This window comes from Sturnira hondurensis, unplaced genomic scaffold (genome assembly GCF_014824575.4).
Source record: "Sturnira hondurensis isolate 20B ecotype Veracruz unplaced genomic scaffold, ASM1482457v3 Scaffold0020489, whole genome shotgun sequence".
Classification (NCBI taxonomy): domain Eukaryota; kingdom Metazoa; phylum Chordata; class Mammalia; order Chiroptera; family Phyllostomidae; genus Sturnira; species Sturnira hondurensis.
The window spans coordinates 5446572-5470732 of NW_028093120.1; the positions used below are offsets into that span (position 1 = coordinate 5446572).

General features: G+C 38.1%; 1 protein-coding gene and 1 non-coding gene across 2 annotated transcripts in view; one reads left to right on the forward strand and one right to left on the reverse strand.

The window, feature by feature from the left end:
- Positions 1-24161, forward strand: part of LOC118975716 (contactin-5) — a 252885-nt gene that overhangs the window by 215269 nt on the left and 13455 nt on the right. The window lies entirely within an intron of this gene.
- Positions 482-588, reverse strand: LOC118975728 (U6 spliceosomal RNA). The gene has a single exon (XR_005064119.1). It is a non-coding gene; the product is annotated as a U6 spliceosomal RNA (small nuclear RNA).

The following is a 24161-nucleotide window of genomic DNA, read 5'->3' on the forward strand; positions in this document are numbered from 1 at the left end:
ATCATTGGCAAATATGTTTTCCTATACAGTTGGTTCTCTTTTTATCTTAATGCTGTTTTCTTTAACCATGCAGAAGCTTTTAATTTTGATGAGATTCCATTTGTTTATTCTTTCCTTTATGTCCCTTACTCTAGGGGACATATCAGTAAAAACGTTGCTGCATGAAATATCTGAGATTTTCCTGCTGATGTTCTCCTCTAGGACTTCAATGGTGTCACGGCTTATACTTAAGTATTTTACCCACCTTGAATTTATTTTGGTGTAGTTGTAAGTTGGTGGTCAAGTTTCATTTTTTTTTTGCACGTAGCTGTCCAGTTCTCCCAACACCATTTGTTGAAAAGGCTACTTTTGCTCCATTTTATGTTACTGCCCCCTTTGTCGAATATTAATTGACTGTAGAGAGTTGGGTTTATTTCTGGGCTCTCTGTTCTATTCCATTGGTCTATGTGCCTATTTTTATGCCAGTACCAGGCTGTTCTGAAAAAATATGGAACGCTTCATGAATTTCTGTCTCATCCTTGCACAGTGGTCATGCTAATCTTCTCTGTATCATTCCAATTGTAGTCTATGTGCTGCTGAAGCGAGCATGGAATCATCTAAATCTTATGTCAGGGTACCAGTGTTTTAATATATGTATGTGAGATTCACAACTCCTCAGTGATGGTATCAGAGATGGTTAAGATTCAGACCTAACATCTGAACATGTTTTGCACCTATGCATGATTATAATAAGTGAGTCTAATTGGTCACAACAGAAAACTATTTTAGCTTCAGACAAAAGTATTTAAAATAAGTCAAGATGAGATTTCTATATTAGAAACTTCCTTTGACATGCCCATAATGATAGGAGAGGTAACAAAAAATAAGATACAATTTCTGAAGTCATGTGAATGGATTTATTTTCTTCCAGGATACGGTTCCTGTTAAGTACATACTCTACTGCCATTTTGATACTGATGAATGTCTCTGGAATACACTGTATTAACTAATAATAACACCTCAATACATTCTCCTTAATAAATAATCAAACTTGAACCTATATGTGGTTCACCTGACTCTGAATTATTTGTGTTTTCTGTGCCACTAATTATGGGAGGTTACCCTTCTGCAGGAGTTGTTCAGAGAGAAGGTGAATATCGTCAAGGGCAGTAAAGACCTTAAGGGTCTCAAGTCCTCGCCTGACCTCTCACACTCAAATCCCTTTCATTCTCTCTCCAGTTCTCATTCTGACTGCTCCTCAATTGATTAGTAGCCTGGCTCTCATTGTGACCTGGATTGGCAGTCAAATTTGGGTCTCGTATGTCCCTGATATGACTTTCTGTGTGTTTTGTTTGAATCTCATTTATCATTTATTAGTCATTCATCTTCTTAATCAGCAAATATTTATTGAATGGCTGCTACGTTATAGTGCAGTGTGTGGATTAAAGAATAAGGGAGATAGACAAAGTCCCTGTTACCCAACGAAAGTGGGGTTGGCACACCCCTGCTGCACACGGGCATAAAACAGAGATTGGCGGGGAAGGAAAAGGTCTTTATTACAATGGTGCACAGTTGGTGGGAACAAGGGACTCCCCAGCTCCAGGCCCCTATCTCCCCCACAAAACAGAAAAAAAACAGCCACCCTTAGAAACAGAAATAGTGCCCAGACATTCCATTCCATCCCATCCTGTCCTTCTGGAGTACAGGGCTGCTCTCCGGCTTCGGGCTTCTCCCCTGGAGTCCACATCTTGGGGCCAGCACCGTCACCACCTTACCATGGCTGCTTCCCACACGACGGTTGGAGCTTTGACGTCGAGATACGAGACATTTCTAGCAGTGTGATTGAAAAGTGAAAGTGGACTATGTTTTTGAACGTCGGATTTGTGAATAACCATGACTGGCCCTTCTGGGTTCGCATGCATGTCATAGGTCCCTGTAAGTAAGTTATTAGGTTTCAGTTTTGAGTTTATGAAGACACCAACTTTAAGTGACCTGCGAGCGATAATTCTGAAATCCTAGAGCAGAAACACTCAAGGTTTCTTGAGAACTCCATGCCTTTGTGTGCATAAAAATCAGTGCATTTGGCAGTCTGGGACGAAAGAGGAGTGGAGAAAGGTAAGACCAGATCTCATCATCTTTTCTGTTTTCCCGGATCAGAAAGAATGAAGAAGATAACTGTGTGATAATGAAAGGTAGATGAGTCATGTTTTCATTCCTCCAAACCTCAGCATTTATTAAGTATCAGGCATTATGCTAAACAGTGGAAATACATGTATTAATAAGATCTAGTCCCTGCCTTCAATCTAATATCGAAGATGTTTATGGAAAATTTAAATAAAAGAGAGGGAGAAAGACATTGAACAATACTATTTTCATTTCCATAATTACCCCAGGATTCCTTAGCATCCTGATCCTCCAAAGAAATGTCAGTGAGAATAAACTCATGCCAATGCCCTAAATGGGCATAAGTTTCGGTTTGCATAAGCATACACTTCTATTCCTAAAATGTCCTCAATTTTCCTATATAAAATAATAAATCAATAGAATAGTTACTAAATAAAAGAAAAAAGAAAATTTCTTCTAGACATAATTATTTTTAACATTGTTTTATAGTCTGCCTATAAAACAAAATCCCCCATGATAACCAAATTAATGGGGCTTGTATATCCCATGGTCTTTTGTAAGAGTATTATTAACATTCGATGTTTAATGGCTGAAATAATTTCAGTAGTAAGCCACAATGTGTTTTTGTAGCGGAGGAGAAGAGCACAGTGTACTAGTTTCAATTCCAATTCTTTGTGCTTATTATTAAGAGGAACATCAGATAAAACAACTTGTACTGTTGTATAATTCTCACTAAAAGGCGTGCCCAGCGTCTCCTTTTCTTGGGCTATGTTCAAGACTTGCACGTGTGTATTTTAGACCTTGCAGAGGATATGCAACTCTGAAGTTCATTTCAGACATGTCACTACAACCATCTCCATGTATTGATTGCACTAAAAAGACACCAAGTGTTTTTTGCTCTATACAATACGTTCTAGAGGAGATATTGTAAAGGAACATGAGAGGTGGGTTCTTTTGGTTCTTTTGGTGGTTGTTTTTTTTTTGGGGGGGGGTACTCTAATCATCAGAGCAGGAGATAAAAACAAGGGATCGCACTGATGGCTGACATTAACTCAGACTAAGCTGATTGCACTTAATACGTCTATCAGGGAGTTGGAAGGGGTGTGTGTGTGTGTGCATGTGCGTGTGTGTGTGTATGAAAATGAGGTTTCAGATAGAAATTAAAGGAGGAAAAGAAGCTGAAATGGGGCCAGTCACCAAGAGGCTAAAGCACAGGCTGTTTATTTTCCATATGCTGCGTGGGTGGCAGCTGTTTCACAGATTCTTTTTAGCTTTGTCATTATGACTATATAAAATAAGAATATAAAAAATAAATAGTTAGAACAAAATAAGATGTCAATTTTACTCTTCCTCTTCTTAAATTCTGTGGACTCTGATTTAAATCAAATAATTTTCATGTCCCTCTTAGGTTTTCCTCTTGGGGTATTTTCACAGACTGGTAGGCTAACAGCCTATTTATGTGTTTCAAAAATTAGCAGGAAATTGAAGAAGTAACATTTCAGGTTTTTAATTTGTTCCTTCCTCTGTGCTATTGAAAGGCAACTCTGTAGAGTTCTTTCAGAAAGCAATTAATTATTCAGTGTGCTGTCTCTTTCATTTGCTTCTAGAAACATTGTTTCATTGAGGAAACGTTCTAAGGCAAACCACTTCTCAGATGTTTCCTTATTAAAATTTTAGATGAACAATTTTTTCCAAAAATGTTAGAATATTTGCCTGAATGCATTGTTTTATCCACATAAAGAACCAAAAGGTTATACCTCTCATGCTCAGAAGCATTTTCCTTTTTTTTTTTTTGTTCTTTTTTTCTCCAGTCTAACAATCCTACCTACACTTCCCTTTCCTGCCGTGTTTTCACAGCATTTATCGTCTTGCTGTCTCCTACAGCTCTGCACTAGCAACTTCATCTGCTAGGAAAGCAGAATCTTAACACTTTATGTTTGCAATCAACATTTTTAAGTGCATTTGATGGATTATGTTATTATAGTTGTCCCAACTTTTCCCCCGTTGCCCCTCTCTGCCTGCTTCCCCCTTTCCCTCCAGTGATTCTCCCCCACACCCACTCAGTTCATGTCCATACTTATGCATCTAAGTTCTGTGGCTTCTCTTACACTGTTTTAACTCCCCGTCTGTTTTGTGCCTATGAATTATGCTACTAAATCCCTATGCCTTTTCCCCATTCCCCCCACTTTCCCTCCAGCTAATAACCCTACAAATGATCGCCATATTTATGATTCTATTCCTTTTCTAGTTGTTTGCTTAGTTTGTTTTTGTTTTTGTTTTTTTAGATTCAGTTGTTGATGTTTGTGAGTTTGCTATCATTTTATTGTTTGTAGTTTTGGTCTTCTTCTTTTTCTTAAATAAGACCCTCTAACATTTCATATTAAGGGCTTGGTGATGATGAACTCCTTTAGTTTTACCTTGTCTGGAAAGTACTCTATCTGCCCTTCCATTCTAAATGATAGCTGTGCTGGATAAACAAATCCATTACTGGCAAGATTACTTTTGCCAGTAATCTTGGTTGTAGGTCCTTGCTTTTCATCTGTCTGAATAATTCTTGCCATGAAAAGTTTCCTTTGAGAAATCCCCTGATAGTCTTATGGGCACTCCCTTGTAGGAAACTCTGCCTTTCTGTTGCTGCTTTTAAGATTCTCTATTTATCTTTAACTTTCTGCATTTTAATTATGAGGTGTCTTGGTGTGGACCTCCTTGGGTCCAACTTGTATGGGTCTCTCTGTGCTTCCTGGACTTTGTCGATTTCCTTTGCCAAATTAGCGAAGTCTTCTTTCATTATTTTTTCAAACAAGCTTTCAATGTCGTGCTCTTCCTCCTCTTCTTCCGGCAGCCCTATGATTCCGATGTTGGCCCTTTTAGAGCTGTGCCAGGGTCTCCTTTGAACTATCCTCATTTTTCTGGATTTTTGTTTCTTCATTTTGCTGTGGTTGAATGTTAATTTCTTCTTTATGTTCCAAGCCATTGCTTTGAATCCCAGCTTCTTCCTTTCACTGTGGGTTTTCTGTGGACTTTTTAAATTTCCCTTAGATAGAGCCTTTGTTTCCTTTATGTTTGTGCTGTGTTCCATGAGATCTTTGACCACTCTGACCATCAGTATTTTGAACTCTGTGTCCAGTCGGTTGGCTATCTCTACATCACTTGGTTCTTTTTCTGGGGTTCTTCATTTGAGCCGTATTTCTTTGTCTGCTGATTTTGGCCGCCTCCGTGTGTCTGGGTACTAGGTAGAGCCACTTTGATTCCATTTTAGCACACCTGTTAAATCATACGGGGTGACGGAGCCTTGGGCATTCACCAGGGCAGAACAGCATGGCTCTCTGTGTCAGGGAGGGGTCAAAGAGGGAACAATGCCACGGCTGGCTGACTTCTAGGGGCTTGCCTGCCCTGGCCCCGTTTCCAGTCACTTCACCCACTTCCCGTATGTGACTGGCACCCCTCCAGCTGCTGTCCTGGTTGTGGTTCCCAGGGAGGGCGGGTTTGCATTTGTCCTGGCAGTTTCTCCCACTGCCCCAGTGTCTCCCTGGGTTTAAAGCCAGAAGTTACGTGGCTTCATTTTCCCAGCACTGGGGCCCTGGGCTGCACGGGCAGGCCTGGGGCTGGTCTCTCTCGCTCCGAGTGCCCCTCTGATTTTTATGCAGCACACACGAATGTGGGGCTGCTCGTTCCACGAGCCCCCACCTCCTGGGCACTTCTCCGCCTCTCCTTCCCTGGCTCACCGCCTCCACACCAGGTCCTCTTCACCCTGACTCCCCGTCTCTGCCCCTCCTACTCATCTGAGTGGATAAAGCCTCTTTAAATCCTTGGTAGGCAGACTTCCACACAGTTCTGGGTATTTGGGGGTGACTTTCTGGCAGTTCTGGGTGTTTTTTGATTTTAAGTAAGTTGTGTTCCTGGTGTAATGAGGTAAGGCGTGTCTACCTACACCTCCATCTTGACTGGAAGCTCCGTGTTTTTTTGTTTGTTTGTTTTTTTTACTTCTGACACAAATATGAATTTACTGTACCACCTGTAAGTGGGGATCTTCTCATTCCTGAATTCAGTTATCCTGAGCCCATCATGTGCGCCTCTGCAGGTTCACTCCCTAATACATAATGTACACTTTTACACAGAGAGCAAAAATGAAATAACAAATTTGGATGATGACTTATTTAATTTTATAAATACTTGGAACATTTTGTTAACGTTATGGTAGACTGACCCATTTGAGAATTACCTAATTACAGGAAAAATCTTTTTCCTTTTGAAGGCTGGGTTTATATATTAAGCAACTGACACTATACTCCTGGCATAGAGAGACTCATTCAATGAGTGTTGAACAGATAGATGTAGTTATGGTCTTGTTTATTACACTAAGAAACAGAGAGCTTTTATCAAATGTTTAAATTCAAAAAAGACAAAGGAAGCTTCACAAAAGTCATACTTTATAAAAATGCCACTTACTAATTGACTAATTGCTTATTACTAAAGGACTGAGACCTCATTTTCAAATGGCCAGGATGTTTTTTAGTCCACATGTACACAAATCATACATGTATAGCCCAATGAATGACTACAAAGTAAGCATACCCACGTAACTGCAATTCAGGCCATAAAACAAAACATCACTAAAGACTAGAGACTCACCTGGGGTCTCCTACAGTCACTGTCTCTATGCTTACCTCCGCCCCAAAGGTATCTTGACTCTGGATTGGTTTTCCTAGTTTTAGGAACCATGCAGGGCTTTTTATGGTGTATTTTCAGGCAACATTGTATTGCTAACATTCATCCATACTGTTATATGCTTTCTCCTATATAGCATTATATGAATATGCCACAATTTATTTGTCATTCTACCAAAGAGAGACATGAGGGTTATTTCCAGTTTGGGTCTATTATGAATAGACTTGAATACAGAACGATTGGGGGGAAAATTCCTCTTGAAATACTGTCTCTTAATCCATGATCTTTCATAGACCTCTGTTTTGCTGAGTGTTCTTTGATCTTTGTCAACACAGATGTTGCATATCTTTGATATATCTCTATTTTTAATTTTTGTAACTGTGGTCTTTGTTCTTAATTTGTATTTTGTTTTTTAACTTTGTATTATGAAATAAATATTTGAAGTATACGGAAAAATACACTAATAATCTGTTTTGTATATAACTCTACTTAATCCTCCTGTATTTTTTATATAGTCTCAGCCATTATATCATTTCATCCAACATGTTTTGTAATAAATCTCTAAACTACGTGCTTTACAATATGGCTGTTACAGCAAGCCTGCCAATGCTATTTGGAATAGCTGTGGGGTTCTATTGCCCACCACCAAGAGGCGTGACTCCCAATGCCAGAGTCTGGTGAAAAAGGAAAGAGGTCATTTGTTTAAAGGTTATACAGATTTAGAACAATGGCAGATTTCTGCTATTGAGTCCCACACCCTTTAAAAGTACCCCAAAACACTTAGCCCTGCCTCCCTCTGTCGAACCAGGCCAGTTTCAGAACACGTCAGTCAGAGATACCATATTTCAGAAAAGCAGAAGTCTGCAGGTCAGCCTTCCTGCTCCCCGTCCAGCTCCCAGCATCTCTCACAAATCTGGGTGGGTAGCCTGGTCCCCGGCAGTTCCCTCAGCTCTGCAGCTGCCTTCTCCAGGCAGATTCAAATCTGAGTGGGTGGGTAGGTCCCCCACTGCACCACCGGCTCTGGTGACTCCCTAGACTTCTGGCTTTCAGACCTCCTCTCTCTTACTCCAGACTGCTCGGCTCTCTCCCTTCTTTTACTCCAGACCATGTGGCAGACTTCTCATTCAGCCTGCCCTCATTTAAATGCTTGGACCAGAACTTCCTGTGTGATCTCATATCTGGCCCCTCCTATAATGTGTTAATGTCTGCCAGTTCCCCCATTCATTTTACCTCCATTCAGCTTCCATGTTTAGTCAGGGCAAAAGTTCCCATTGATGCATGGACATCCGGGGTGGGCATTGCCACCGCTCCTTTTGCACAGGTGCTATACAAACTCTCCCCTCCCCCACCGCAGCTATGTCAGGATTCCCTGAGAGTTCTCACAGTCACCTGCACAGTTCACCCTGGGCAGCAGCCCCTCTTCCCTTCAGGAAGACATGGTTATTAACTTGCCATTGCTAAACAATGTATCTTAAACTCTGTATCATCCCTTTCATCCTTCCCCAGTCAAGGATAGTGAGGGCTGTTCTCCTGTTTTCAGGGAACTCTTGCTCAGCACCCCATTACATTGCCACTTTTCTGCTTCCTGAGAAGACGCATGTTGAAGAATGCATTGAGTTTCAAAAACAGCAGACTGAAAAATCCCACTTCGTGCAGCTCTTTTAAGGACAGATTTCTCTTGGTCGCCGCCTACATTTTTACCTGGTCCTAGCGATTTTCCCTGGGCAAGCATGTTTTATCATTCGCCCAAGAATGTGAACAGAGTTTGTACTTGGATTTGGGGTCTTACCCTTTTTACAGTTATGTTACTGTTTGAATTTCTCTCTGAGGTTTCCACCTGCTCCTTTTACACGGAACTCCAACCTTTGCTATTTCTGCTGGCAAGGCTGCAGGCGTCTGGCAGGTAGTCATGGGTTCTCAAAGGAAACAGCCACAAACTTCCTTGTTACTGTTGCAGCTTGTCAAGAGTAAATTCTCCTCCAGCTTCTGTCTGTTTCGGGATGCACTCCAAGGTTTTTTAATTCTCACCTCGGGCAGGATTTGCATGACTGCTTTACCCAGCCACCATTTCTGTCACTGACATTTTACTGTCTCTAAGATCTGTGGTATTATTTTTTTTTTCGGTGAATAACCTGAAAAAAAATTCAGGTTATTTTCTTTCCGCCTCCCTCTCCATTCCCTCTCTCTTTTTAATCACTCGTGATCAAAAGAGATGCACAACTTCTTTTGTCTTTCAAAGAATTAATTTTGGCTCTATTCTTTTTCTTTATTCCCTTATTTTTTCAATTTATTAAAGGTTGTCCCTACTTTTATTATATACTTTCTAGTTTATTTGGGTTTAAAATGTACTGTTTATTTTCAAATTCCTTAAGATGGATATATTACTGATTTTTGGCTTTTTGTCCTTTCTAATATGTATTGTGCATGAAAACTATACATCTTCAAAAATCCACTCCTATATGGTATAAACCATGTACTGTGGTTAAACATAATGACTTATTAAAGATTGGTGTTCTGCTGAAAAGTGTTAAAATCCCATATATGATATTCCATATCAAAATTTTATTCTTTTATTTGATCAGTATGTGTTAAGATATTATTATGTTTACAGCTCATCTTGCAAATCACATTTAAGTATCTTTGTTAGAATAAAATAGTCCAAGAATTTTATCTATTCGATATGCTGCATTTTAAAGCATTTGATTAAAGAGGTGAAGAAGGGAAGAGAACTAACATTTGTAAAAAAAAAAGACCTACATTGAACTACATGTATTAAGAATAAATTCAATTATATTTATAGCCAATATTCTTTAGTATATTTTATTTAGATAGTAATGATGGCTTCTAGGAAAAACAAATACAAATTCATCCAGTAAATTATGTTCATTATTATGTTCCTGTTGCATTTTAACTTTCTCACCTCATATCCTTTAATCACTTTTGAACTGTCTCATAAATATTCAAAAGTTTAACTAAGCATTGTTTATTTATCTTATTTGAGTCATTAAATTTAATCCTCTATAGTAAAATTACCTCTGGGCACAAAACAACTAATATGCATGCAATCTAGTAATACTGATTTCCAGTATATCTCAGAATATTGATTGTGAATAGCCAATTTAATAACTATGCCTAGTGTTAAACTCGGGAGATTAGGAAACTGGAGACTAACTTAATTGAGGCCAGCAGAGACTTTCCTGACCACAACAAATTTATCTTCCATGGGAAATGCACTCCCTATACATAGGATTTTGAAACTCTCAGTAGAATGGCACAGCTTAACTTAGATGTACGTAAGAAAAGGGTACTGTAGAAGGCAATTTGGGCATTGTTAGAGAAAAGGTCATAGTGATTCAAACTTTATATGAAGGTGAGGAATTACTAGAGAAAGTAGGCTAGTAATGAAATGTCTGCTTCAAGACCTCGGTTTATACTAGTTGCAACTTATAAATTTAGAAATGCCAGTGAGTTGAATGGAAGCACACAAATAAGTTTTTCTTAATTTTCCTTAAAGTAACCATGAAACCATAAGAAAACACAGAATCCTTATAGCAATCACAATGAGGGGTATGCAACAATTTATTAGTAATATTTTCTGGGTTTTTCTTTCCTTTCATCTTTATGCAATGCCTCAGCCTCAAAACCCCATGTTCTAGTTTAAAGCAGTCAATGAGATAGCCTCTGGCCTCCTTCTCCTTTATGTTTTTCTTCAATGCAACAAACTGAAGTCACCCATGAATCTTTGCCTCTCATCTCAGACATGGACAGATTTCTTCATGTTGCTCAGAATGCGAATAGAGGCTTGCACTAACGAGCTGGCGTCTACCTGCACAGCATGGGCCTCTGGTCTAGGGCGTATAGTCTAGCGATGAATATCTCACCATTCAAGTAAACCTTCAGTCTTTCTTAGAACACTTAAAAATCAGTTAGGTGAGATCCAAGAATGATTAAACAAAAGAAACTCTTTAAAGGAAGGATACAAATGAAAAGACTCAGTATGAATATCTTCTCATTTAATTTTCTTGTAAATCAAAAGAAAAATTTTAAACATATGATTCTAAATATCAATAACAAAAAGGGAGGTTATTTCTTCTATATTTAAAGAGGGATCTAGGATATGAAGAGAATGCAATAAAATCAAAACCAAAGTAACTAAAATAAAATATTCATTAGAAGCAATGAAATGCAAATTTTATACTACTAAATATTTAAACCAGTGCTTCTGAGTACAAACTTGGGAAGTAATCTGAGAATGCAAAGTAAATGAATAAGGAAGTTTTATTTTAAGGTGAGAAAGAAGATGGCAGACATGAAAGACAAAAAAATTTTTCGAGCCATAAACAGTATATATCTGCCAAGACAACAGGGTATTTGGAGCAAAAGCAATAACAACAACAACAACAATTTAAAGTAAAAAACAAAAATCCAGCAAGTGAAAGTAACAACAAAAATCCTTGGCTTTAAAGTGGAGAAATCCCAGAGTTTCAGGAAATATTAAAATTCTAACAACTCCTTCTTTGTCATGCCCATAACTAATCTATAACCAAAGTCTGTTGATCGTATTTTGCAAATACTTGTCTTCATACCTGTCTCCATGCCCACCACTATAACCCCCATTCAGACATACCCTCTGACCATGCCTCCTAGCTGCTCTTCACATCTGCTCCAGTCCCTGTCCAATCTCTTCCCCATATTGCAACCATTTATTCACTAAAACAAATTATAGAGTGCCTCTGGGTGCCAACATAAATAATTAAACAGATAAATTGGGGTACTTTCATATAGTGATAATTACAAGTAATAATGACAATGAAACTCAGAATAATGTAAAAACAGTGACTAAGGGAGGGATGGTTTCTTTAGAGAAGTAGCCAAGTGAGGCTTCTTGGTAAAGCTGAAACTTGGCTAAAAACGAAATAGCTATTTGGAGAGAAGAAGCTCCCAGGCAGAGGGCATCAGAAATTCGAAGGCTCTGAACTGGGGATCTGAATGAGTCTGAGGCCTGCTTTGCTGGAAGATGGTGAATAAAGTGTGATGGGATAAAAGATGAGGCGGCGGGGGTGGTGCACAGAGACCATCTCAGGTAGGGCCTTGTTAACCATGGTGAAAAATTGGGAATTGATTTTAAGTGCAATATGAAGGCTTTTTAGCAAAGCAATGATTAGACTTACATACTTTTAAAACAAACTTTCTAGTGCTGAGTGATTTTTTCAAAACACAAACTTGACCGTGTTCCATGTACATTCCCACCAAAAGATCTGGCTCCATCCTTTATGTCCAGTTTCAAACTATGGTACTCTCACCCTCAACCTCACACCAGGCTAACTGGACCTTCTTCAGGCCCATGGGCACGCTGTTCTCCCCTTCAGACTGCACACAGGGCTCCTCTGCCTTTCCTTCCTCTTTGCCTGCTTAGCTCCTACTCCTCTGCCTGTCAAAGTCCAACCAATGCTTCTGTCTTAGTGAAGCCGCCCACGACCAGCCTCTCTGCACTGAGTCGCATCCTACATTGTAGATCTCTAGCAACAGGGAGTTTGTCAGAACCTCAGTTTCACATTTGTGCAGTTTTTCATTCAGTGGCTATTTTGGCTATTATGTTTTTCAATTAAACTTTTTAACAACAGTTTTAGATACACAGAAAAAGTGAGCAAAAGCTGGAGAGTTCCCTCATTCCCCCAACCCCCATGCCATCTCCCACACTATCTACACAGCCCACCAGAGTGGTACATTGTTACAGTCAATAGACCTCAATGGACCAAAGTCCAGAGTTTAAATGAGGGCTCACTTTTGGTGTTGTACACTCTAGGAGTTTTGACAAATGTAACCACCACAGAACTGTGTCACTGCCCCAAAATGCCACCATGTCCTGCCTGTACTATGTCTCCTTTGACTCACCATTAATCTCCAATTGCCTGCAGGCATATGGCTTAGCATATAATACATATTCAAAAATTTTGAATGAATAATTTAATTCATAATTTTTAAGAATTTTCAGTGGTACAAAAATCGAACTTCTTTTTTGCAACATAAGTAACAGCAGAAAATGGAACTGCATTTGTAAATTCAAGGAGTACAATATTGAATGAGCAAATATAGAAATAAGTGAATACAGAAGCTATTAGTTGTATTTTTAAAATATAACAGGTAACAAAACATGGATAGAAGAAAAAATATTAGAAAGAATTCTATACATTTGGAATTTCCCCTACTTCTCTGCCTTCATTTAGTCATACTACTGAAGTTGTGAACTTTCCCTACTAAATGAAGACAGAAGTAGGGGAAAGTTCACAACTCACCCAGAAACCATCAGCTGCAGATTGCAGCGGTCGTGGGTTTTAGACCCTGTAACTTCATGTAAGGGAACTGGATTATGTGAGGCATGAATACCTTAGAATCATTGTACCAGATAATTAAATATACTATCTGCATGGTTGTTATTATTGCTGTTATTATTATTATTATTATTGCAAATCAACTTTGGAAAAATTGGATAACTACTAAAAGGAGCCATCCTGAAGATGCAGGTACAAATCTACACTCTCAGGTGTATTGACTGACTCAGAAGTTATACTTCCTACCTGCCACTAATAATATTACATATCATTATATTATTATAGTTTAAATAAAAATAAGTTTAAAGGACAAAATCAGAAATGAAAACACTACGAAGGGTAGCAAAAAAGGAAACTAATAGACTAAATGACAAAATAAGAAATATTAAAACATCTAGAAATAGAATAGTTCAAGTAGTTGAGGGACAGTATGGGAGTTGTCTAAAAATATTTATAAAATTTAGGTAAGTAGTATTTTACCTGTTTTATAAACAAGTATATAGTGATTCAGCGATTAAGCAATTTGTTCCATTGTATATACAGTTTACAGATACAAAAACTACGATTGAAATATAGACTTTTTGGCTCTAAATCCATGATCTGCCTAGAGCTTAAAACAGTATCTGATAACTCAGACTCATGCAGTTTTCTAGGGCATTAAAATTGCAAGCAGCACCAACTATTTGAAAACCACTGTGGCATTTTTGCATCAAAAAGTATAAAAATGTATAATTGTGGATTCCATAATTTCTTGTCTGGGATTCTATATAGGGGAATTAATTGAATATGTGGAAAATGGTATACATGAAGATAATTATGTCAACATTTTAATTAAAAAAGGAAAAGTTGGAAGCTACCCAAACATTTTATGATAAAACAATGGTTAAATAATACATAGCACACAAGGCATGCAATACAATATTGTTTTTAAAAAGAGAAAATATTTATATACTAAATGTAACTATAATGATAGAGAATAAAATTGTGGGCACATTATTATATTAAACATATGTAATCAAAATATAAGAAGGGATATACACAAAAACTATTGTGTGAGGGTGACAAGATAGTATCTATACTTCTAGTTTTAGATACTTGTATTTTTTTAAATGTTTTTAACCTCAATTCAAGCAATTTCATATAGAATTCAGAGTTTATGGGTTAGGATAGGAATTGAATAGTGGGGAAAAATTTAAATGAATAATTTCAACTTTAGAAGGTATGCATGACTTATGAATGGGTGTTACCTCAATACCAACTTAAGAGTCACTGAAGGAGCATTATGTTAAATTCCAAATACATATTTTTTCCTGTTTTAGTCCTCTATCAAAGTAAAATAAAATTAAATTAAAATAGCAAGTAGTGTCATTTCATTGTGAAAGTAACAACTCCTTTTTATTAAATTTTACTTTTTCCATTGCAGTTTACCTTAAATATGATGGTGTATTAGTTTCAGGTGCACAGGATAGTGGTTAGACAATCACATGCGTTACAAAATGATCCCCCGATACTTCCAGTACCCACCTGGCACCACACATAGTTATTACACTATTATCGACTCCATTCCCTCAGCTGTACTTTACACCCCCATGATTATTTTGTAACCACCAATTTGTACTTCTCAGTACCTTCACTTTCCTTACTCATCTTTCCCAACACCCCCCATTCTAACAACCATCAGTCTGTTCTCTGCAACTATGTCTTTTTTAATTTTATTGCTTTATTTTGTTTTTTATATTGTACATATAAATGAAATGATATGGTATTTTTTCTGTATGATTCATTTTATTTAGCACCATGCCATCTAAGTCTATCCATGTGGCTGTAAGTGATAGGATTTCATTCATTTTTATGACCAAGGGATATTCCTTTGTACATATGTAGCACCACTTTTTTATCCATTGGTCTGTTGATGAACACTTGAATTGCTTCCATAGCTTGGCTATTGTAAATAACACTGCAAAGAACAAAGAAATGGATATATTCTTTTAAATAAGTGTTTTGGGGTTTCTTTGGATATGTACCCAGAAGTGGAACCATTTGGTCATAAAGCAATTCCATTTTTTAAATTATTTTTGTGGAACCTCCATACTGTTTCCACAGTGGCTGCACCAATCTGCATTTCCACCAGCAATGCTCAAAGGTTCCCTTTCCTTAACATCAACATCCTTGCCAGCACTTGTCGTTTGTTGATCTATCATTGATAGCCATTCTGTCAATTGTGAAGTCATACTTCATGTAGTTTAATTTCCATCTATCTGATGATCTGCATCATTGAGCATCTTTTCATATGTCTGTGGTCCAGCTGTATGTCCTCTTTGGAGAAGTGCCTTTTCAGGAGCTCTGCCACTTTTTAACTGGATTATCTGCTTTTGGATGTTGAGTTGTCTGAGTTCTTTATAATTTTTTATATCAACCCCTTATCATGTATATTATTGGTAAATATGTTCTCTTATTCAGTAGGTTGTCATTTCATTTTTGTTGATGGTCTCATTTGCTATGGAAAAAATTTTTAGTTTGATGTCATCCCATTTGTTTAATTTTTTTTTGTTTTCCCTATACAAGGAAAAAATATCAGAAAAAATATTGCCAAGAGAAATGTAAAAGAAAAGCAAAATGTAAAAATTTACTGCCTATGTTTGCTTGCAAGAGTTTTAGGGTTTTAAATCTTACATTTAATATATTCTAATCTATTTTGAATTTACTTTTGTATATGGTGTGGTCTGGTTTTATTTTCACCTGTGTCTTTTGTATCTCTCCAGTTTTCCCAACAGCATCTATTAAGTAGACTATATTTACTCCATTTCATATTCTTAGTGCCTTTGTCAGGTATGAATTGATCACACAGAAATGGGGTTAGTTCCAGTCTCTATCCTGTTCCACTGAACTATATGTCCATTTTTATGCCAGTGCCACACTGCCGGAGTCCTGCATAGCCTCGAAGTACACTTTCACATCAGGTAGTGTGACACCTCTAACTCTGTTCTTTCTCAAGATCGGACTGACCATTGGAGGCCTTTTGTGGTTCCATATAAATTTGGGGGGTTATTTGTTCTAGTTTTGTGAAAAATGCCATTAAGATTTTGATAGAAATTGTGTTGAATCTATAGATAGTATTGGATAGTATGGATATTTTAATTATGTTAATTCTTCCCACCCATGAGAACAGTGTATGCTTTCATTTGTGTTTTCTTTGAGTATTTTTCTTCAATATCTTACAATTTTCTGAGTACAGGTCTTTTATCTTCTTGGTTAAAGTCACTAGTAAGTATTTTAGTTTTTAGATGCCATTGTAAATAGGATTCTTATCTTAGTTTCCCTTTCTGATAATTCATTATTTGTGCATAAAAATGCAACTGGTTTTTGAATATTTATTTTTTTTATCCTGCAGCTTTGCTAAATTCATTTAACAGTTCTAGTAGGTCTTTGGTAAAATCTTTAGATTCTCTCTATATAGTACCATATCATCTGCAAATAATGACAGTTTTATTTTTCTCTTTCCAATTTGGATGCCTTTATTTTTACTGTCTGATTGCTATGGCTGGGACTTCCAGTACTATGTTGGATAAGAGGGGTGAAAGTAGACATCCCAGTCTTGTTCCCAATATTAAAAGAAACACTTTCAGTTTTTCCCTGTTGATTATGATATCATCTGTATGTTTGTCATATATGGTATTATTAAGCTGAGGTATGTTTCCTCCATTCTCACTTTGTTGAGGTTTTTACCATATATGGGTCCTAAATTGTGTGAAGTGCTTTTATGCATCTAGTGATATGATCATGTGATTTTTATTCTTCATTTTATTTATGTATTATATCATGTTAATTGATTTGTGGCCATTAATCAACTTTGCATCTCAGAAATAAACCCCACCTGCTCACAGTATATGATCTTTTCAATGTGTTGCGGAATTTGGTTTGTCAATATTTTGTTGAGGATTTTTGCATCTATTTCATCATGGAATATTGACCTAAAATTTTCTCTTTTGTTTTGTCTTTATCTGGTTTTGGAATTGGGGTAATACTGGCCTCCTTAAATAAGTTTAGGAGTCTTCTTGCCTGTTGAAATTATTGGAATAGTTTGAGATAGGTGTTAGTTCTGTGAATTTGTGGTAAAGTTCACCTGTGAAGCTTTGTGTTTGTCCAGGACTTACATTTTGGGGGAGCTTTTTTTTTATTACTGTTTTGATTTTGTTGTTGTAATTGATGTAATAAGATTTCCTGGTTTTTTTTTCTGGATTCAATCTGGGAAGATTGTACATTTCTAGGAATTTATCCATTTTCCAGATGGTCCAATTTGTTGGCGCATAATTGTTCATAGTATTTTCTTATAATTCTTTGTATTTCTATGGTGTCAATTGCCACTTCCCTTTCCCTTCTCATTTTATTTATTTGGGTTCTCCCTCTTTTTTCATAATGAGTATGGCTAAAGGTTTATTCATCTTTGTCATCTTTTCAAAGAATCAGCTTTGATTTCATTGATCTTTTGTATTGATTTTTTTTTAGATGCTATTTCATTTATTTTCATTCTGATCTTTAGTATTCTCTTCCTCTTACTCACTTTGGGCTTTGTTTTTCTTCCTATAGTTTATTTAGGTAAAGGATTAGATTGTTTATTTGAGATATTTTTCTTTTTATCTTGACATAGGCCTGCATTGCTATGAATTTCCCTCTTGGAATTGTTTTCATTATGTCCCATAGAAGTTGGGACACATTTCATTTGTTTTAAGGCAATATTTCAAGGCGATCTCATTGCTAACCCATTCATTGTTTAACAGTAGGATATTCAGCTTCCATACATTTGTGTGTTTTCAGGGGCTTTTTTCTTGTAACTGATTTTGAATTTCATACCATTGTGGTTTCAGAAGATGCTTGATATATTTCAATCTTCTTAAATTTAATGAGACTTTTTGAGTGGCCTAATGTTGTCTCCTCTGGAAAATATTTCATATGTACTTGAAAAATATATATATTGTGATGCTTTAGGGGTGAAAAGCTCAGAAAATATCAATTAAATCTTTCAATTAATAAATATGTAATTTAAGGCCACCATTTCCCTGTTGATATCAATCCAGTGATGTAAATGGAGTGTTAAAATGTCCTTTTATGACTATGTCACTGCATATCTCTTCTATTATGTCCATCATGATTTGCTTTAGATACTTAAGGGTTCCTATGTTGGGGGCATAAATGTTTACATGGATTATACTCCTTGTTGGATTTTCCCCTTTATCATCACATAGTGTCCTTCTTTGTCTCTTAATATAGCCATTGTTTTAAAGTCTATTTTGTCTGATACAAGAATTGGTACTCTAGCTATTTTTTTGTTTCCATTTGCATGAAGTATATTTTCCATCCCTTTACTTTCATTTTCTCTGTGTGTCTTTTAATCTGAACCGAGTCTCTTGTAGACAGCACATATATGGGTCTTGTTTTCTTATCCATTCAGCTACCTTATGACTTTTTATTGGAACATTTAATTCATTTACATTGCAGTGATTATTAATAGGTGTATGTTTATCTTTATGTCTCATATTTATGTTTTGTCTTTCTTTTTTAATATGCCCTATTAATATTTCTTATAATATTGGTTTGGTAGTGATGAGCTTCTTTAGCTTTACTTGTCTGAAAGTTCTTTATTTCTCCTTCATTTTAATTGATAGCCTTACAGAGTAAAGTAGTTTTGATTTCACATCCTTGTTTTTCATCACTGAGTATTTCATGCCAATTCTTTCTGGCCTGACATGTTTCTGTTGACAAATCATGCTATAGACTTATCGGAGTTCTCTTGTAAGTAACTAACTCTCTTTCTCTTACTGCTTTTAAGATTCTCTGTCTTTTACTTTTGTCATTTTACTTCTGATATGTCTTGGTGCGGGCCTTTTTTGGTTCATCTTGTTTAGGTCTCTCTGCACTTCCTGGATTTATGTGTCTTTTTTCTTCACCAGGTTAGGAAATTCCAGTGATTATTTATTCAAATAGGTTCTCTATCCCTTGCTCTCTCTCTTCTCATTCTGGTATCCCTAAACTGCAGATGTTGTGACATATCATGTTGCCCCTGAGGCTCCTTAAATTATCCTCATTTTCCTAAAACTCTTTTTTCCTTTTGCTGTTCTGCTTGGGTGATTTCAGCTGCCATGTCTTCCAAATTGCTGATGTTATCCTCTGTTTTATTTAATCTGCTATTGATTTCTTCTAGTGTATTGTTCATTTCAGATATTATATTCTTCATTTTCATGGTTTTCATGTCAGTTTTATATTTACTATCTCTTTGTTGAACTTCCAAGTTCATCCACTCTCTTCTTAAGTTACTTGAAAATCCTTATAAGTATTGCTTTGAACTGTGTATCTGGTAGAGTGCTTGCCTCAGTTTTATTAGTCCTTTTACTCTGGATTTTTGCTATTATTTTGTTCAAGCATGTTTCTTTGTCTCCCCATAGTGGATGTCTTTCTGTACTTTTTCCTGTGTACTAGGTAGAACTGCTAAGTCTCCCAGTCTTGGTAGTGTGGGTTTACATAGTAGGTATCTGGTGGAGCTTACTGGTATAGTCTTTCTGATCACCTGAACAAGGTGTTCCAGGAGTGCCCCTTGTGTGGGTTTTGTTAGCCCTTTCACTGTAGTGGAGTCTTGATTTCTGGTGGCCTATCCATGTGTAGGGTTGATCCACAGGCTGTGTGACTGTCAGACTGATCCCAGCCACAGGGTATGAGCTGCTGTATAAAGGCTGACCTCACAGAGCAAAATTTGCCCTAGCAGTGTATGGTGCCTTCCAGGTCTCCTTTCTGGTGGCCACTTGTGGAGCTAATCAGGTTGTGCTCTGATGTGGTCTGAAGTTCACCACCAGTTGTGTCATTCTGGGGTCTCTTGGGAGGGACTTTGATGCAGGTCAATCTCAGATCCTTCCTGTGACTTGCCCTGGGCTATTTGTTAGGAACTACAGAGTGGTCCATGGTTGCTGGCTACCTCTGCTCTGCTTGGGAACCCAGGGAAAGGTTCTAGCTGCATAACAAGGCCATCTTTCATTAGTACTGAGCCTGGGCAGTTTAGCAAAAGGCCCAAGGCACCCCAAGATCTCCTTTCACCTGCCAGCTTCCTGTTAGGCTCAGTCACTGAAAGAGCCTCTGGTGGTACACTACTTTTGTGAGACAGGTTCCTAGTGAGTCACCATGTAGGGTTGAATATTCACCAGGCTGATACATATTCAAACTTGATGTCAGTGCTGGGTCTGAAGTGAATCAGCAAAAGTCTCAGGGTTCACTAAGGCTAGCCACCACCCATCTGGGGCCTATGTACTTTGTGGTAGGTCAGGGTCTTAGGAAGTCATCAGAATGAGGACAGTAGAGTTCATAAGGCTAAAACATATTAAGGTTTAGTTGTGTGGAGGGTGGGCTCTGTACAGGAATGATGATGCCAATTAAGTGTGCAAAGGAAAAAATGCCCTAATCCTAAAGCCACATAACTCATTCTCTCCCTCTGTGTCTTTGACACCTCCAGAGTTGGACAATTTCCTTGAGAGCCTTACAAGAACTGCACTATGGGCCTAGGCCTGCTACCTCTAGCATATACCACAGTTGTGTGCACCAAGTAGGTGGGACAGGCCCCCAGGGAGTTGGCAGGGTGGGCCTAGTGCTGCTCCCCAGGCTAATGCCATATGGAGGGATGAGCTCAACCCAGGAAAGGGTTCCTCTCCCATGTGTTTGTGGATGCATGGGCGAGGAACTCAACACAGGGACATTGGCAACCGTCCCTCTACCTATCTTTCCAAAACCACACAACTCAGTCTCTCCCTGTATAACTCCAGTTCCCTATGAGCTGCCATCTCTCCACTAGAATTTAAGATGAGTGCCTGTAACGAGATTTTGTGCACTGGCCCTTTAAGAGGATGTCTGGGTTTCTAGCAGTCTTCTGCTTCACTCACCCTGGCAGGCTCACCTCCCTGATTTTCACAGCCAGGTGTTACGTGGGCCCCTCTTCCCAGGACATGTGGTGAGGAGTCTGGCATGTGGTTGAGTCCCCTTGCTCCTCAGGGCAGACCTCTGCAGCTGAGATATCTCTCTGGATTCTCAACCCCTTACATGTTTGGGGGTCCAGCCCTTTTCACTTCTCTGTCCCCTCTACCAGTGTCAGCGTGACTTCTGTATATTCTTAGTTATAGGACTTCTGTTTAGCTGGTCTTCAGATGGTTAGCCAGGTTGGTTGTTCTATAATGCAATGGTAATTTTTATACCGTCCTGGGAGGAAGTGACTGTAACTGCTACCTGGTCTGCCACCCTGACTAGAGAAGGTTCTACTTCCAAATGAGGTCCTTCAGCTCACAGAGAGGCCACAATGAACAAATGCATAGAATCCAACAACCTTAATCCTACTTCCAGATGGAGGCTTACCCAGATGCCTCTCTGTTTACATGCTAGAAAGGTATGATGTGTGGATATCCTTAGATGTTCTTCTAGTTTTTAGCTGGTGCTGGTAGGATTGTGTTTTTCCCCCTCACAGTCAGTTGCTTAGGAAATATTATATCTTTCTAATTTTTTGGTGATGAATCAGAACATCAAGCATTCTGTATTTAGAGGTCAGGAATTTGTACTGAAGCTTGTATTTGTATCAAAGCCTGTGACTTAATGAATTCAGTCAAACTCAATTCCTTCAAATAGGCATATTTGATTAATTTAAAATAATTAACCCATAAAAGAAAATTGAAACAGAGAACTGGAAATCAGATATATCACTGGAAAGGGAAGATATGTGTTTGTTCATCCAATGGCATCTCAGTCTATTTTATATTTTTTAATAACTTAGATTTCTTCAGTTAAAAGTATGCTCAAAGGCCAAGCAGGAGAAGTTAGTTCTCAGAATTGGGAGTAATGGGGGAAATATCATATAAAAGACAGTGTTAAAGGAGTCCAGGTTAATAAAACAAATTTCTGAAGTTTAGTCATTCATCTGTACGGCAGTTAGCTCTGTGTATAGACAGGGATGTGAAGTAGAAATTTGATTATCATAGCAACCTTTAAATGTATGTATATATATAAATTAGAGATCTGTGTAGATGTATCAGAGCCCTGAGTAAAGAGTTAAACTGCTTCAATTACTTTAAGAAGATTTTATTATAAGTGCTAAATGGTTAAGAAAATTATTTAGTTAAATTAACAGACTTAAGTGCGATCATTCAAGAATGACTAAATAAAGTCAAACTGTAGGGTCAAGCCATAAGGGAAGATACTGATGTCCTCTGAAAGCAGGAAGCCACCAACCCCAGAAGCACACTCCACTGCCATGTGTCAGAAGCCACTGTGATCAGGATGGCGCTACATTCAGGAAGCTTCTATAATCTGGAGGCCTCTGCTATTTTTGTCAGTTCCAGAATTTCACCATGCGTGCTGTGATTTGCACCAACAAAATAGATGTCCTGTGCCCTGCTTCTTGACTCCTATAAAGCTAATGGTTAGATAGCAAGTCATTCATTAATGCTGCCACAGCAGGGGGAAAGAAGGAAAAATAATGACTCCATTACTGTGCTTGCCTGCAGAAAAGCAGAAGCTGTGGATGTTTAACCTCCATCTCACTTCTACATTCAAATCTCAGGCATGTGCCTCTGACTGGCTGTCCCTAAAGCATAATGAGATCCTGAACCGAAAGGGACTCTTGGAAATAGAGTTTTCACTTCTCCATCTTTTTTAGTACAAGAAGACACACTAGAATGAACGTAAAATGGATGTTGAACACTAATATACCATATCCTTTTGGTCATTCACTATCCATATACATGCTTTTCCCAATTCAACAACTTCCCAAAAGCAGCAATTAGCAATGGTGATGTTCCATACTGACATAGTGCAAATATCTCAACCAGATGAAAATGTACTCACCACCTCCCTGAGAGTGAGCTCCAAAGAAACTTCTGCCAGTCAGTTGGTCCATCTCAGGGTAGAAGTTTATTCCTTCTTTAATGAACTATATTAGAAAGTTGCCTACCCATAGCTCTTTAAATATAAACATCAGAGGAAAGGAAGGTGCCTGAGTTATTTGATGCTTATATACAAAACAGTACAAGGAAGAAAATATGGCTATTACATTCTTCACTTCCTAAAGCTACACTTATAATTTGGGGCTTCCTTCCTTCTCTACCCATTTCTCACTCCCTGTGCCTTCAGTCAGCATCTAGGCAAGTGGAGGCCTTTAATAGATCATGGTGATGCAATCTTATTCTTTCTGAGAGACAAGGTCTTCTACTGACTTCCTATGGCCCCAACAGGAAGTGGCAGGCCTGAGCATGTGCCAGAATATCTCAAGTTTCAAATAAACTCCTCACTGCCCGCATTATATGGCAGCAACTGTACCCGAAAGAGAACATGAAAATGCGGTGTTTGGCTTTCCAGCCTGTACAGTAAACCGAGCCCTTGAAGGAGGCTAAAATGGATGCAGTGATACACTTTTTTCACCACAGCAATTAATTGGTGGGGGGAAGAACTACTTTTCCATTATCTTAGCCACAGGAAAAACTGTTCCTCTGTGCACTGATGCATAGTTAAGATTTAGTGTCTGAAAAAGTCAAGCTTTGGGTACACAGAAGCAATTACTGAATCTCTCAAAGGAATCAAGTTTGGTATGAGACCAGCCCCATGAGTTCATAACCATGAAAGATCATCTCAATGCACAAATTGTGCCATGACAACAGCTCTCCCTTTGTGCCATTCCCCCACCAGGTACCAAGGTGATTTTTCTACATTTAGACCACCATCGTGAGGGTTCTGTCACCTCTTCCCTATTCAACCCATACGTCTTGTATGATTCACCTGTATGCCAGGACCAAGAGGAAATTCTTCATTCTTCTTTCTCAGATATTTCACTCAAAGCTCCATGGCTTTAGCCCTGGCTGGTGTAGCTCAGTGGATTGAGCGCAGGCCTGCGAACCAGACGATCGCGGTTCGATTCCCAGTCAGGGCACATGCCTGGGTTGCAGGCCAGTTCCCGGCAGGGGACACACCAAAGGCAACCATACATTGATGTTTCTCTCCCTCTCTCTTTCCCTTCCCCTCTAAAGATAAATAAATAAAATC